Raw genomic sequence first — 14,819 nt, forward strand, 5'->3', positions numbered from 1 at the left:
ACAAAGTCTGCGCCATACAAAAATCGCTAAAAAGATTAAATAAATACGCATGTGTAGTATTAGTAGCCCATAGGACGAATCCTTCTGGGACTTTATTTTCGCTTTCTAGAGCAAGTATGCGGTCGAAAGACTGCAGGTTAAGAAGCCAGAATAAAAATAACTGATGTTTCTTTTGTGTTAACTATATTTTTTTCAAAAGAGCATGTTACCTGTTGTGACATTTTTTTTTATATATCGTTTTTTTAATGCTAAAAACTCAAAGGTGAGTCCTCGTATGTAACTTGGGGGCAGATTTACAATTACTGGCGCATCCCTGCATATCAGCAGGGATGCACCAGTAATTGTATGCCACAGCTCCGCCACATTTACAATGCGGCGCACCATGTGGCAAAAACGGCACAGATGCGTGACACATCTGTGCCGTAAAAGTGACGCATTGCGGCGCACCATGTGGCAAAAACGGCACAGATGCGTGACACATCTGTGCCGTAAAAGTGACGCATTGCTGGAGCTTGCGACGCAGCTTCAGCAAGGCTTGGGGGGCTCTATCTCCACAATGCTGCGTCAATCCTTACGCCTGCTTCAAGCAGGCGCAGGGTTTTGACGCAGCATGGGCCCAAAAGTGACTGAGTGAAATCTTGTAGATTTCACTCAGCCACTTTGGGAAGGCATTCCTGCACCGGAACGCCCCCCCCCCTGCGATGGAACGTCTCCTTCAGGCGCAGGGCTTTACAATGTGACGCATCGGGGAGATGCGTCACGTTGTAAATACCCCGCACCATGGCGCAACTTTTGCGCCGCCGCTGCATCACAAAAGTGGCGCAACGGCGGCGTAAAAGAGGTGCAAGGGGCTTGTAAATCTGCCCCTTGTTTTTTTCCTGGAAAAAAAGGATTGGACAGATTGCGTTTACATTTGACAGGGGCAACTATTCTAAATATTATTTTACCTTAATGCACAGACTCTCCGCTAGAGACTGTTGTTTCAGTGATTAGTTTGCAATACGTGATTTCTGTTTGCTACGTCGTAGGAAAGGCTAGAGGCGTCTAATAAAGTTATTTGTTTAACTGGGGAGCCACATTACTGAAGCTATTGGGACAGCAGTTTATATGTACAGAAAAGTTTTAAAGCATGAACAAAGTATGCAGTTGCTCAGGGCCCTACCTTTCCAGGGGCCCCATGGAAAGTAAACAATCTCGCTAGTAAGCTGCCTCTCTCTATTTTCATATCTTGGCCCATCTCTGCCTACCCCTGACTCTGTCTCTCTCTCTCTGCCCGGCGGCATACAGGAGTCCTTAAAAGCCCTATGTCACCTGTTTTTGTGTGAACCCTGTTTCTGGAAGAACTTTTGGCATCATGGGAGATTCGATGAGCAATGCAATAGGTCTCACATTACTGAAAGTTTGACCTATTGGAGTTGCAATTAATAATGCAACGCCAATAGCTCAAACTTTCAGTAATGCGAGACCTATTGCATTGCAAATGCTTGTTCATGGAGGAACAGTTATCTGCGGGGCCAATTTGGATCATAGCAACCTTTTCTGCGTCTTCTTGGCCATAGATGGCATGCTGTGACAGCGAACTAATTCCTATAAACAGCACCAAATAATTAAGGCACCAAGCATGTGGTGAGGTGTGGTGCAGCGGCCAGGGCAGCTGACTTCGGAGCACAGGGTTCAAGGCTCGACCCCCGGCTCCGGCAGCAGCTCAGCTCAGCACCATGTTACTCTGGGCAATTTGTCACTTAATTTCCAACGCCCCCCAGCGCCTTGAAACCTGTAAGGGAGAGTAGTTCGCGATTTACAAGCCAGGGACAGCAGCACTTTCTTCCTATACGGCGCAGGAATTATTGCGAAGTCACACAGAATCGGCACCATTAAAATGGATAACAGTTTGGTTATTATATGATACATTCCACTCATTAAATTATTATATGGTACATTCCACTCATTAAATTTGGAGCTGCGCGTCAAAAACCGTACTGCTTAGTTAGGTGACTTTGTTTCTGCTACTAAAACGTAACTAACTCTCCAATTTCATTACAAACTAATTTCATTACAAGCTAGCTTTCTTTGTTATTCTCACATTTACTTGTGGGAATTCCTAAACACACCTCTAGAGGGCAGCCGGGGCCCACAAATACAATCAGTGGATACATTCTTAAGCACAGATATTAAACTCTCTCTACAGCTCGTAATACATGCACGAAGACATTTTGCATTGGGATTCCCTTCTCGATGAATTTACAGAATGCAGCAAAGACGAGGTAATGCCTCCCCTGAGTGTGGACTCCAACCTGATAATACAAGCATGATAGTGCTGTCACTCCTCCTCTGGCGAAAGGTCTCTCCTACAACTGAACAGGGCCGGCTCTAGGCTCATGGTGGCCCTGTGCAGGGAGCGTAGGTGGGGGCCCCGGAAGAGAGGGTCCAGACCCTCATGGACATCGATTCGCCAAAATGTTATGGGTGACAAAAGCGACATGTCACTCCCTTTCACACCCAGTGACATCACAGGCGTGTCTAACCTTGGACTTTCGACGGCCTCCTTTTTACTGCTTGAGGTGTTATGGAAAGAGCAAGAAATGGAGACAACAGAAAAGTAAACAAAGCTCCATGGGCCCTCTTTAGTTTCTGTTCTCTCTGTCAGTCAGTCTCTCTCTCTGTCATTCTCTCTCTCTGTCAGTCTATCTCTCTCTGATAGTCTCTCTCTCAGCCAGTAAGTCTCCCAGTCCCTCTCTCTCTTAGTCTCTCTCTCTGTCAGCCAGTCTCGCTCTCTCCCAGTCAGTCTCTCTCTCTCCCAGTCAGTCAGTCTCTCTCAGTCAGTCATTCTCTCTCTACCTCAGTCAGTCTCTCTCTCTCTCTCCCTGTCAGTCCCCCTCTCAGTCAGTCTCTCTCTCTCTCTCTGTCAGTCAGTCTCTCTCAGTCAGTCAGTCTCTCTCGCAGTCAATCAGTCTATCTCTCTCAGTCAGTCAGTCTCTGCCTCTCTCTCTGTCAGTCAGTATCTCTCTACCTCAGTCAGTCAGTATCTCTCTACCTCAGTCAGTCAGTATCTCTCTACCTCAGTCAGTCTCTCTCTCTGCCAGTCAGTCTCACTCTCAATCAGTCTCTCTCTCTCTGTTAGTCAGTCAGTCACTCTCTTAGTCAGCCAATCTTGCTCTCTCTCTGTCAGTTTCCTAGCCAGTCAGTCTCTCAGTCAGTCAGTATTCAGTCTCTGAGTCAGTCAGTCAGTCAGTCTCTCTCTCTCTCAACTCTCTCTCTCTCTCCATTCTCTCTCTCAACTCTGTCCACTCCATCTCCACTGTCTCTCCACTCTCCACTCTCTCTCCACTGTCTCTCCACTTTCTCTCTCTCTACTCTCTCTCCACTCTCTCTCCACTATCTCCCTCCACTGTCTCCCTCCACTCTCTCTACTCTCTCTCCACTCTCCCCCCACTCTCTCCCCACTCTCTCTCCACTCTCTCTCCACTCTCTCCACCCTCTATCCCTTCACACTCTCTCTCTACTTTCTCTCCACTCTCTTTCTCTCCCTCTCTCCCTCCACTCTCTCACTCTCTCTCTCTCTCTCTTTCCACCCTCTATATACTCTCTCCACCCTCTTTCTACTCTCTCTCCACTCTCTCTCCACTCCCTCTCCACTCCCTCTCCACTCTCTCCACTCCCTCTCCACTCCCTCTCCACTCCCTCTCCACTCCCTCTCCACTCCCTCTCCACTCCCTCTCCACACTCTCTCTCTGCACTGTCTCCTCCACTCTCTCCCTCCACTCTCTCCCTCCACTCTCTCCCTCCACTCTCTCCCTCCACTCTCTCCCTCCACTCTCTCCCTCCACTCTCTCCCTCCACTCTCTCCCTCCACTCTCTCCCTCCACTGTCTCTCTCCTCTCTCTCTCCACTCTCTCTCTCCACTCTCTCTCTCTCCACTCTCTCTCTCTCCACTCTCTCTCTCTCTCTCTCTCTCCACTCTCTCTCTCTCTCCACTCTCTCTCTCTCTCCACTCTCTCTCTCTCTCCACTCTCTCTCTCCACTCTCTCTCTCTCTCCACTCTCTCTCTCCACTCTCTCTCTCCACTCTCTCTCTCCACTCTCTCTCTCCACTCTCTCTCTCCACTCTCTCTCTCCACTCTCAACTCTCTCTCTCTACACTGTCTCTCTCTCCACTTTCTCTCTCTCTCTCCACTGTCTAGCTCCACTCCCTCCACTCTCTCTCTCTCCACTCTCTCCACTCTCTCTCTTCACTGTCTCTCTCACCACTTTCTCTCTCTCTCTCCACTCTCTATCCACTGTCTAGCTCCACTTTCTCTCCACTCTCTCTCTCTACTCTTTCTCCACTCTCTCTCCCTCCACTCTCTCTCCCTCCACTCTCTCTCCCTCCACTCTCTCTCCACTCTCTCTCTACTCTCTCTCCACTGTCTTTCTCTCCACTCTCTCTCCACTATCTCCCTCAACTCTCTCTCTCTCCACTCTCTTGCTCACTCTCTCCACTGTCTCCATGCTCTCTCCACTCTCTCTCTCTCCACTGTCTAGCTCCACTCTCTCTCCACTTTCTCTCTCTCTACTCTCTCTCTCTACTCTCTCTCCATGCTCTCTCTCCACTCTCTCTCTCCACCCTCTCTCTCTCCACCCTCTCTCTCTCCACTCTCTCTCTCCACTCTCTCTCTCCACTCTCTCCACTGTCTTTCTCTCCACTCTCTCTACTCTCTCTCCACTCTCTCTCCACTGACTCTCTCTCTACTCTCTCGCTACTCTCTCTCTCCACTCTCTCTATACTCTCTCTCCACTGCCTCACTCCACTCTCTCTCCACCCTCTCTCCACCCTCTCTCCACCCTCACTCTCCACCCTCACTCTCCACCCTCACTCTCTACCCTCACTCTCTACCCTCACTCTCTACCCTCACTCTCTACCCTCACTCTCTACCCTCACTCTCTACCCTCACTCTCTACCCTCACTCTCTACCCTCACTCTCTACCCTCACTCTCTACCCTCACTCGCTCTCCACTCACTCGCTCTCCACTCTCGCTCTCTACTCTCGCTCTCTACTCTCGCTCTCTACTCTCGCTCTCTACTCTCGCTCTCTACTCTCGCTCTCTACTCTCGCTCTCTACTCTCGCTCTCTACTCTCGCTCTCTACTCTCGCTCTCTACTCTCGCTCTCTACTCTCGCTCTCTACTCTCGCTCTCCACACTCTCTCTCCACACTCTCTCTCCACACTCTCTCTCCACACTCTCTCTCCACACTCTCTCTCCACACTCTCTCTCCACACTCTCTCTCCACACTCTCTCTCCACACTCTCTCTCCACACTCTCTCTCTCCACTCTCTCCCACTCTCTCTCACAAAGTAGTGTGCGTTCCATGGGCATCCGCAGAAATGTTTCCGGGGGGGGGGGCACATTTTTAACTTCATCTCCATCCCCCTTGCACCCTTCTCCCCTCTGCCTTGCAGCACCCTTCTCGCCCTCCCCCTTGCACCCTTCTCCCCCTCCCCCTTGCACCCTTCTCCACCTCCGCCTTGCACCCTTTTCTACCTTGCACCATTCTCCCCTCTGCCTTGCACCCTTCTCCCCTCTGCCTTGCACCCTTCTCCTCTCTGCCTTGCACCCTTCTCCCCTCTGCCTTGCACCCTTCTCCCATCTGTCTTGCACCCTTCTCCCCTCTGTTTTGCACCCTTCTCCCCTCTGCCTTGCACCCTTCTCCTCTCTGCCTTGCACCCTTCTCCCCTCTGCCTTGCACCCTTCTCCCCTCTGCCTTGCACCCTTCTCCTCTCTGCCTTGCAGCCTTCTCTACCGTGCACCCTTCTCCTCTCTGCCTTGCACCCTTCTCCTCTCTGCCTTGCACCCTTCTCCCCTCCCCGTGGCACCCTTCTCCTCTCCACCTTGCACCCTTCTCCCCTCCGCCTTGCACCCTTCTCCCCCTCCCCGTTGCACCATTCTCCCCTCTTCCTTGCACCCTTCTCCTCTCCACCTTGCACCCTTCTCCTCTCCGCCTTGCACCCTTCTCCTCTCTGCCTTGCACCCTTCTCCCCTCTGCCTTGCACCCTTCTCCCCTCCGCCTTGCGCCCTTCTCCTCTCTGCCTTGCGCCCTTCTCCTCTCTGCCTTGCGCCCTTCTCCCCTCTGCCTTGCACCCTTCTCCTCTCTGCCTTGCACCCTTCTCCCCTCTGCCTTGCACCCTTCTCCTCTCTGCCTTGCACCCTTCTCCCCTCCGCCTTGCACCCTTCTCCCCTCCACCTTGCACCCTTCTCCCCTCCGCCTTGCACCCATCTCCCCCTCCCCATTGCACCATTCTCCCCTCTTCCTTGCACCCTTCTCCCCTCTGCCTTGCACCCTTCTCCTCTCTGCCTTGCACCCTTCTCCCCTCTGCCTTGCACCTTCTCCATTCTGCCTTGCACCCTTCTCCTCTCTGCCTTGCACCCTTCTCCTCTCTGCCTTGCACCCTTCTCCCCTGTGCCTTGCACCCTTCTCCCCTCCGCCTTGCACCCTTCTCCCCTCTGCCTTGCACCCTTCTCCTCTCTGCCTTGCAACCTTCTCCCCTCTGCCTTGCACCCTTCTCTACCGTGCACCCTTTCTACTCTCTGCTTTGCACCCTTCTCCCCTCTGCCTTGCACCCTTCTCCCCTCCGCCTTGCTCCCTTCTCTACTTTGCACCCTTCTCTACCTTGCACCCTTCTCTACCTTGCACCCTTCTCCTCTCTGCCTTCCACCTTTCTCCCCTCTGCCTTGCACCCTTCTCCTCTCTGCCGTGCACCCTTCTCCTCTCTGCCTTGCGCCTTTCTCCTCTCTGCCTTGCGCCCTTCTCCTCTCTGCCTTCCGCCCTTCTCCCCTCTGCCTTGCACCCTTCTCCCCTCTGCCTTGCACCCTTCTCCCCCTCCGCCTGGACTCCAAAACGTAAGCTGATCACTTTCTTCAAACAAAATAATTTTGACCCAATAGACAAGCTTTTTATTTTTAGTAAATGCATGGCAGGTGCTCTACTATCAGTTTGCAGTTTTCATCCAGTATCCATATGTACTCTGGCTATACAAGGAAAGTGCCACCATCCCAAGCCAAGGATGCACACTAAATACTAAGAACTACCAACAATATATCGGCCAAACAAGGGTGGGCAGAGAGCACATCACCCTCACATGCATTCATGTTTTAATGAGGATGCTTTTCTCTCACAATAAAATTAATGTTTGTACAAATGCCATTTTGACACCTCTATGTGCTGTAGATAACGATTGTCACTGTAACTCAGCTTACCGAACTCAGAGGGAAGGTTGACTTGGTACACCGAGAGAATAACAAATGACTCGGAGGACTTAAACAGATGTCAGGGTGAGCGTGAAACGGACTACGATAAAGCAAGCAATTAAAATTGTATTTTGTTTAAAAGAACCATGACTTGTCGGAAAACACAGTTTCTATTATGTATAAAAGTTCCTAAAAATGTCACAGTGATTACAAACGATATTACACAGGCACATATGTTGGAGAAAGGACCTACAGGCTGTCTGAACAGAGATCAGATAATCTTCCCTTACTTGCAGGCCCCTTATCCCATTCCACCGAGACCTTTGTTTCACCTTTCAACAATAAAAATACACTTACTCACTGTCTCGTTCCTTGTCCCAAACTTGGTGGCTGAGGAAGCGCTTCTGCATCTGGAGCGTTCTTTCTAATAATTATAATTCACCATGGGCCAACCTGTGCACAAGCACATAGCAGAACACTGCGTCTTCGCCACATGCCAGCATGCCAGCTCTCCACATTTACCGAGGCCCACTCAAGAGGGGTGTGCAAATCGCTTTCACTTTCGCAATGTTAGACATGCGTAGTCGAGCCGGCTAAAATCATCCAGAAAATGTAAGCATGCTTTTAAAATGCTGATGTGGTAACAGAGCCAGCTTCAACATTGTAATTGTGTCTTTAGATAACTTGTAGGGGAGGCAGGGAAGCAGTTTTTTTAAGGGTGCCACAATCACATTAGGAGGTCCCCAGCCCATGTAGGCCCCCAAACCCTGACAACCCCTCACCCCTCACAGACAGCCCTGGCCTCCTCCCTTCTCAAAGGAATAGTGCCCTGAGGAGAATGCACCATCCTAGGGCCCCCACCCCCTCCTCTTCCGGGCCTGGCTCGTGGCTTTGACTGAAGAGAAACAATGGAAGTTGATACTTTGTTTCTCTTCAGTCAAAGGTCAGCAGCACGAGGAGCGAGGAGCTCCTAGGAGCAGGCTGCAGACAGCAGCAGCTGCTTTAGAGAGAGAGAGACAGCTCTCTACCGAGAGCTCAGCTGAGGGGCCCCCTTCATCGACAGGAGACGTGGCGGCCCCTGGGGTTTGGCGGCCCTGTGCAGGTGCACAGTTTGCACATGCCTAGGGCCGGCCCTGAACTGAATACAGGATAACAATTTAGTTGTAATTGTAAATGTATTTATATAGCGCTTACGACCCCTGACGAGGCATTGAAGCTCTTTTTTGGCTAGTACCATGGTACTCCGGAACCAAAAATTAGTACTTTAGTAAATTTTTAGGTCTCGGCTATGAAGCGCTCATGCGCTACTTAGGAGACCTTTAGCCGTCGTTCAGCTCTTTTTCAAGCACTGCACTTGTGCTTGTGGCGGCATACACCTTGCGGGAGCATGCAGGGTTGCGCCACAAGCACGAGTGCAGTGCTTGAAAAAGAGCAGCGCACGCACCCACCACTCGCGGGCTCACCTCCTGCTCCCCCTCTCTCTCATAACAATTAACTTTCGCGGCCGCGGGCCGCGCTTGTGGCTTAGCGCTTGTTTCTCATGAAAATGTTTCTTTCCGGTTCATTTTAGTGAGCATTTCTTTCCCTTAGTTTGTATCTAACACCCGCCATAAGCATTGCATTTTTCTTTGCCTAATACCGGAAGACTTTGTAACATTTATAAGCAGATACAATAAAAACTTTGTATGCTTTAAGACGCAGCGATATTTACACTTGTAAGAGAGGCCTCATTTGTAATGCTTTTGTAAGGTTATCATCGGTGACACAACAAAGATGTCTTGAAGTGGCATTTTCGTTAATTACCAATGTGTGTACCACATGGCTAGGCTCGAGGTACTTAAGATCAGTTGTCAGTGTCAGCTGAAAAAAAAGTGTCCTGTTACAGCTTTGCCTTCCGCGCCCCTAATGCTATGTCAAAAGTGTATTATCATATTTGAAACCTCAATTAAATAAGAATGTCAGAGAATATTGTTTAGCTGTATTCGGGTATCCCTTGTGTGTGTCTCACCCACTGCTAAATGCCATTAACCGAGTGCCTGATTTAGGTGTTACCATACCCAGGGACACTCCGTTGGGGTGTTGCAATCAATGTCTGTATTTAAAATAAGTACATACCTTTCCGGGGAGGCATGGGGGAAGGCTGTTATTTATTTACATGGTGAAAGACTTTAAAACATTTTGACATAACCACCTATTTGCTTTTGTGCTAGCCCCTTGAAAGAAGATAGGAAATGTGACTTTTGTGTGAGTTTCAGAGTACCTCTTATTGTTTTTTGGGTCTCATAATTGTTTTTGTCTCTTTTTTTTGGTATGCTGCGCACTTTTTCTACCAAATGAGCTTTTGTTATTGTCAAATAACTGTTCCTTTTTAGGTTGAGCATTGGCATAGCCAATAGATCTCGCCTTTTGGACCTTATAAGTGTTTAGCTATGCAACAGTTGATGCTGTTGTACCAATGATATTGTGCTGCATAACTAAATACCTATAAGGTCCCAAAGGTGAGACCTATTGGCTATGCCATTGCTTGTTTACTTGTGCATTAGTCTTGAGTGTTTTGTAGAGTTTGGGGGGTAGGGATAGAATGTTTGTTAGGAGTGCATTTGAAAAGGGGAAGTTGTAAGTTGTTTTTGTAAGTAGCGGTTGTGTGTGGTTGTTGGCTAAAAGGATGGATAAAAGTTTGAGAAGGATGTTTGGGGGTTCATAGTATTCAGAAAGGTACATAGGGGCAGATGTACAAGCCCCATGCACCACTTTTGCGTCACTTCCCATGTTAAAAATGACGCAAAAGTGGCGCAAAGGGCTTGTAAATCTGCCCCATAGTATTTAGAATGGCTTGGGATGTGTCATAAGGAGGAGAGGTGAGGACAGGTTTTTTTTTATTTTTTTAAAAAAAAATTTATTTTGCAGTATATCAGTTGAAACAGAGCGGGGGTAGGGAACAGTAAGAGGGGGATCAGAAAGAAGAGAGAAAGACAGGCGACATACCGCCACTAAACCCCACACAGGGGGAGCAAAAATAGGGAGGGGATCATTCGAAGAAGAAGGGCAACAAAGCTCCATAGTCCACAAGTAGCCGGCAATAGTTCGACAAAGCAACGGGGGAGAGTCCGCCCAGGTCAGCTCCTAGTCCAGGACAGGTATCTCAACAGTGGACGCGGTACCCTTAGACCGAAAGAACAGCCCAAACTCCGCCCATGGCCCAGTAGCCCTCCCTAGTCATAGCCAGTCGCAACGAAAGAGAAAACACAAGACAATTTCCCCAACTATCCCCCCACCCTCGTCCCTCCCCAACATCACCCTCCCCCCAGTGGCGGCGACCAGCAAGCATACAAAGCAATACAAACATTCTTGAGATCAAATTTGGAAGAGATGAAGAGACCGCAGCGTTGATGGGCATACAGCCGAAGGCAGGCCTCGGGACAGAAATCTCACAAGCGGGCCCCAGTTGTACATAAAGTTCTTAAAATTCCCCAGGAAGATGTCAGAGAGGCGTTCCATGCTCAACAGACGCCACAATCGGGCATGCCACAGGGAAATAGCGGTGGCAGATGGGGACTTCCACGCGGCCGCTAGAGTAATCTTGGCCGCACCCAAACACAACCACATAACACGCTTATCCGCCCTAGTCTGGTGCTCAAGCAGCGGGTCCCTAAGCCCTAATAAGACAAAGGCCATGGAGTCCGGGATCGGGTAACCCAAAATGTCCTTTATGTGGGATAGAATCTCAGCCCAGAATAGCTTAATGGTGGGGCACTCCCACCATATATGGCTAAAGTCTCCCAACATCCCACAGCCCCGCCAACACCTATCTGAAGCAGTGGGAAAGATGCGGTGTAATTTGGAGGGGTACAGGTACCAATCAAAGATGAGTTTCATATGTGCCTCTCTGAGGTCAGTAGAGTGATTATGCGCTGTCACATCTCTCCATAAGCCCTGCCATTCATTAGTAGAAATGTCCCTCCCCAGCGTGGACTCCCAATGGTCTTGGTATCGCGGTCGCGGTGTCACGGTAGAGTCTAACAACAATTTGTACAGGAAAGAAATCGTTCCCCTCATGGTGGAGGAGCGAAGAAGGAAGGACTCAAATTTCGACAAGGGTCTGGTAGCAGCGTCCACTACAGCAGGTGACGTCGCCCAATGCAGGAGTTGGAGATGTCTGAAGCGTTCTGTTGGAGGAACGCCATAATCCCTCATACAGTTGTGGAAAGTGAGGGGTTCGACGCCATGGAACAAGTGGGTGAGGGCTCTACAGCCACCCTCCCTCCAAGCGTCAAAGGGACATTCCGCCAGAGCCGGGGGAAAGGCCGGGTTGAAGTGGATCGGGGTGAATGGGGACGGGAATGTGGTCCAACGGTCGTCGCCACTCACCGTGTCCCAGACCTTCAACACCGTGCTCGTGGGAGTGCTAATGTAAGCATTTTTGGGTCGGTCTGCCCTAGGCTTCCAGGCCAGATCCCAGATGGAGCGGCCCGCAACGCTCCGATCCATGTGGAGCCAGTGCTTTTCCGACAGCTGTTGGGACCACTCCACGATGACCCTCAGTTGGGCGGCTTTGTAGTACAAATGCATGTCCGGAAAGCCAACCCCCCCCCTCCAAGCGTGGGCGCCGCAGGACCGAAAACGGAAGCCTTGCTCGGCCACCCTGCCAGACATATCTCAGCATCACGGTCTTCAATCGGCGGAAGTAGTCTAGCCCTATCGGAATAGGCAAAGCCTGAAACAAGTACAACAATTTGGGAAGAAGCACCATTTTAAGGGTGTGTATCCTGCCCAGCCACGAGATGAATTTAGGCTTCCATCGTTCCAGCTCAGTTTTAATGGAAGATAACATCGGTGGGAAGTTAGCGTGGAACAGGGCATTCACGGTGGAAGTCAACCGTACGCCCAGGTAAAGCAGGGATCCCGACGCCCAAGCGAGCGGAGTAAGCAGCCGGGTCAGTTGCACCTCCCCCGCCGACAGGGTCAGATTTAGGATATAGGATTTATCGAAATTAACCTTGAAGCCCGCCACCTCCTCGTAAGCAGAGAGCACCGAGTGGACATGCGGTAGCGACAGCGCTGGCTCCCTGATGGACAACAGGACGCCTGTAAAGGGAAGTCCTAGAATCCTCTCGTTCTCCCGCACCGCCAATGCTAACGGCTCTATACTAAGAGCAAAAAGAAGGGGCGAGAGGGGACAACCCCTCTCGCGTCCCTCGGGAATGACGAAAACTCGTGGACCTATGGCCGTTGACCAACACTGTAGTTGGCCTCAATCATCCTTACGAAAGGAGGCGAGAATCCGAAGGCCACTAACGTCTGGTGCAAAAACCCCCAGTCGACGCGGTCGAAAGCCTTCTCCGCGTCGAGCCCTACTAGCACCGCAGGTATGCGAAATCGTTCCGCCTTTTCGATGAGGTGTACGACGCGGCGCAGGTTATCATGAGTCTGCCTGCCCTTAATAAACCCCGATTGATCAGGATGGAACAGGGCAGGCATCAGATCCTGCAGTCTACCCGCCAGAATAGAGGAATACAGCTTGGCGTCCAAATTGAGAAGCGCGATCGGGCGGTAAAATGTACAAAAAGTAGGATCCTTCCCCGGCTTGGGGATAATAGTGATCAGTGCTTCGGCCATAGAGTCCGTGGTTCTGCCATCAACCGCCATTGCGTTGAAGAGGGAGACTAAGTAGTTGCATACTTCAGAGGCGAACGTTTTGTAGAAGAGGGCCGTGTAGCCATCAGGCCCTGGGGCCTTGTGCATCTTCAGGCCTTTAATGGCATCTAAGACCTCCTCCCGGGTGATGGGGGAGGACAGTGATTCATTCCACTCTTTAGAGACTTTCGGGAGAGACAGACCTTCCAGGAATTTGGATTGTGCGCCCGGATCGAGAGCGTCACTCGAGTAGAGTGCCGCATAGAAGCGCCCGAATATGGTCGCCTTGTCCGCATCTCTATGCTGAACAGAGCCCGCGTTTTTATTTTTTTTAAATAGCAAAATGTTAAAAATTGTAAAAAAATGCTAACTCCCTATCGATAAACGAACCCCCAGACTGCTCCGATATCTCTTCAAACTCATGTTCCTTAACCCATCACCGATTTTCCATGACCCAAGCAGCGGGAACCAACGAGGAGGGTTGAGGGGTGAGTTAAGGGGTTGTTTAATCTTTGATGTCGGGATTTTTGCGCACTTATCCGTGGGATAACGCAGTGCATTACATAGGTATCCAGCGTATATATCCGGTGATTAAAAGCCAGGTTTGACAATCGCTGTTGACTGTCCAGAGAGAGATAGGAAATTCATTTGTACGGATAACAAGAATTGGATATTAATGGTTCTCATGCACCAGTGTGAATAATCAGAAGGGGGCTATTAGGCCGGGTTCAAATGATTTGATAAATAAAAAAGCCCTAAAGAAGTCGCTCATGAAAGAGACGAAACACATTGGCTATTGAAAATAATGTACATTTTAAGAAGATTCAAATAAATAATTTTTCTAATAAAACAAGGAGCCTGTGGATGAATGTTGCACAGCCCATGCTACAACAAGCGTTATACTACATTAACATGGAAGAAAACTTGTGTGTGATGATTTCTCCTGTGTAATACCATACATATTGCATAACAATATACTTCGGCACATAAAGCACTCATTACCAAAACTGCCTTTTTACCATTATGAAGTGGAGCCCTCTGTTTACTTGCAGATGACTTAGAACCCACCCATTACTTACAATTGGTTGGCTCCATCATCACTCTCATTTCCTTGCTTTTCATTGACCGCTGGTTTTAGGCTTCATTTCGTCTTCTTATGTTTGTCTCATCGGTGGAGCATGGACCAAGTTCTAATTAATTTAGGTGCCCAGTGTCCTTCTACTGATCATGGTCGTATCGAGGAACTAATTTTTTGCTCCCTGTACACTGTCATTGGTTAGCTGTCCCCCCCACCCCCTTCATTTAAAACTGCTGGTAAACTGCTGCCACATGGTTCTTGTGCCAGGTACACTGCCCTATTTTGAAAGCATTTACTAGCAGTTTGTATCTCTAAACATACAGTGGCAAAATAATGACAATGAGAATAATAAACAGGGATGAGAAAAATTATTTGAAAATTTCGGCCTTCCCCTTGGTGCACAGTGAAGTTTACATCGTGTGACGTAATGAATTATTGAGCTTTGGGGGTACAGCATAATTGTGGCAAGTAAGTAGCAGTTTTAAAGGGACAGTGGGGTCATAAAGAGGGTCAACTAAAGGAGGTTTCACCTTAGTGAGTTCGAGAGGCTGAAAGGTTCAATTAACTCGATCTATGACCTAATCTGTTTCCCATGGGCTCATGATGTAATCAGGACACTTCAAGGAAACTACACCGCATTGCGCAACCTACAAATTACAATGAGTAAATGCAAAACTTTTACACAATCGGCTTAGCAATGATGGATCTTGTGTCATATTATGGAGTGACAAGCCTACAGGTCAACTGGATTTACTCGTCTTGGATTGAACCAGGGCTGGACCTGGCATATGTAGTCGAACTGTAGGCGATGGGGGATGGGTCTCCAATAAGGTTCTAATATGGAGCAAAGCTCCTTCAAGAGGCACCCCCAGCAGCCAGGGCGG

Source organism: Lissotriton vulgaris, chromosome 8 (assembly GCF_964263255.1).
Source record: "Lissotriton vulgaris chromosome 8, aLisVul1.2, whole genome shotgun sequence".
In the NCBI taxonomy this organism is placed as follows: Eukaryota; Metazoa; Chordata; class Amphibia; order Caudata; family Salamandridae; genus Lissotriton; species Lissotriton vulgaris.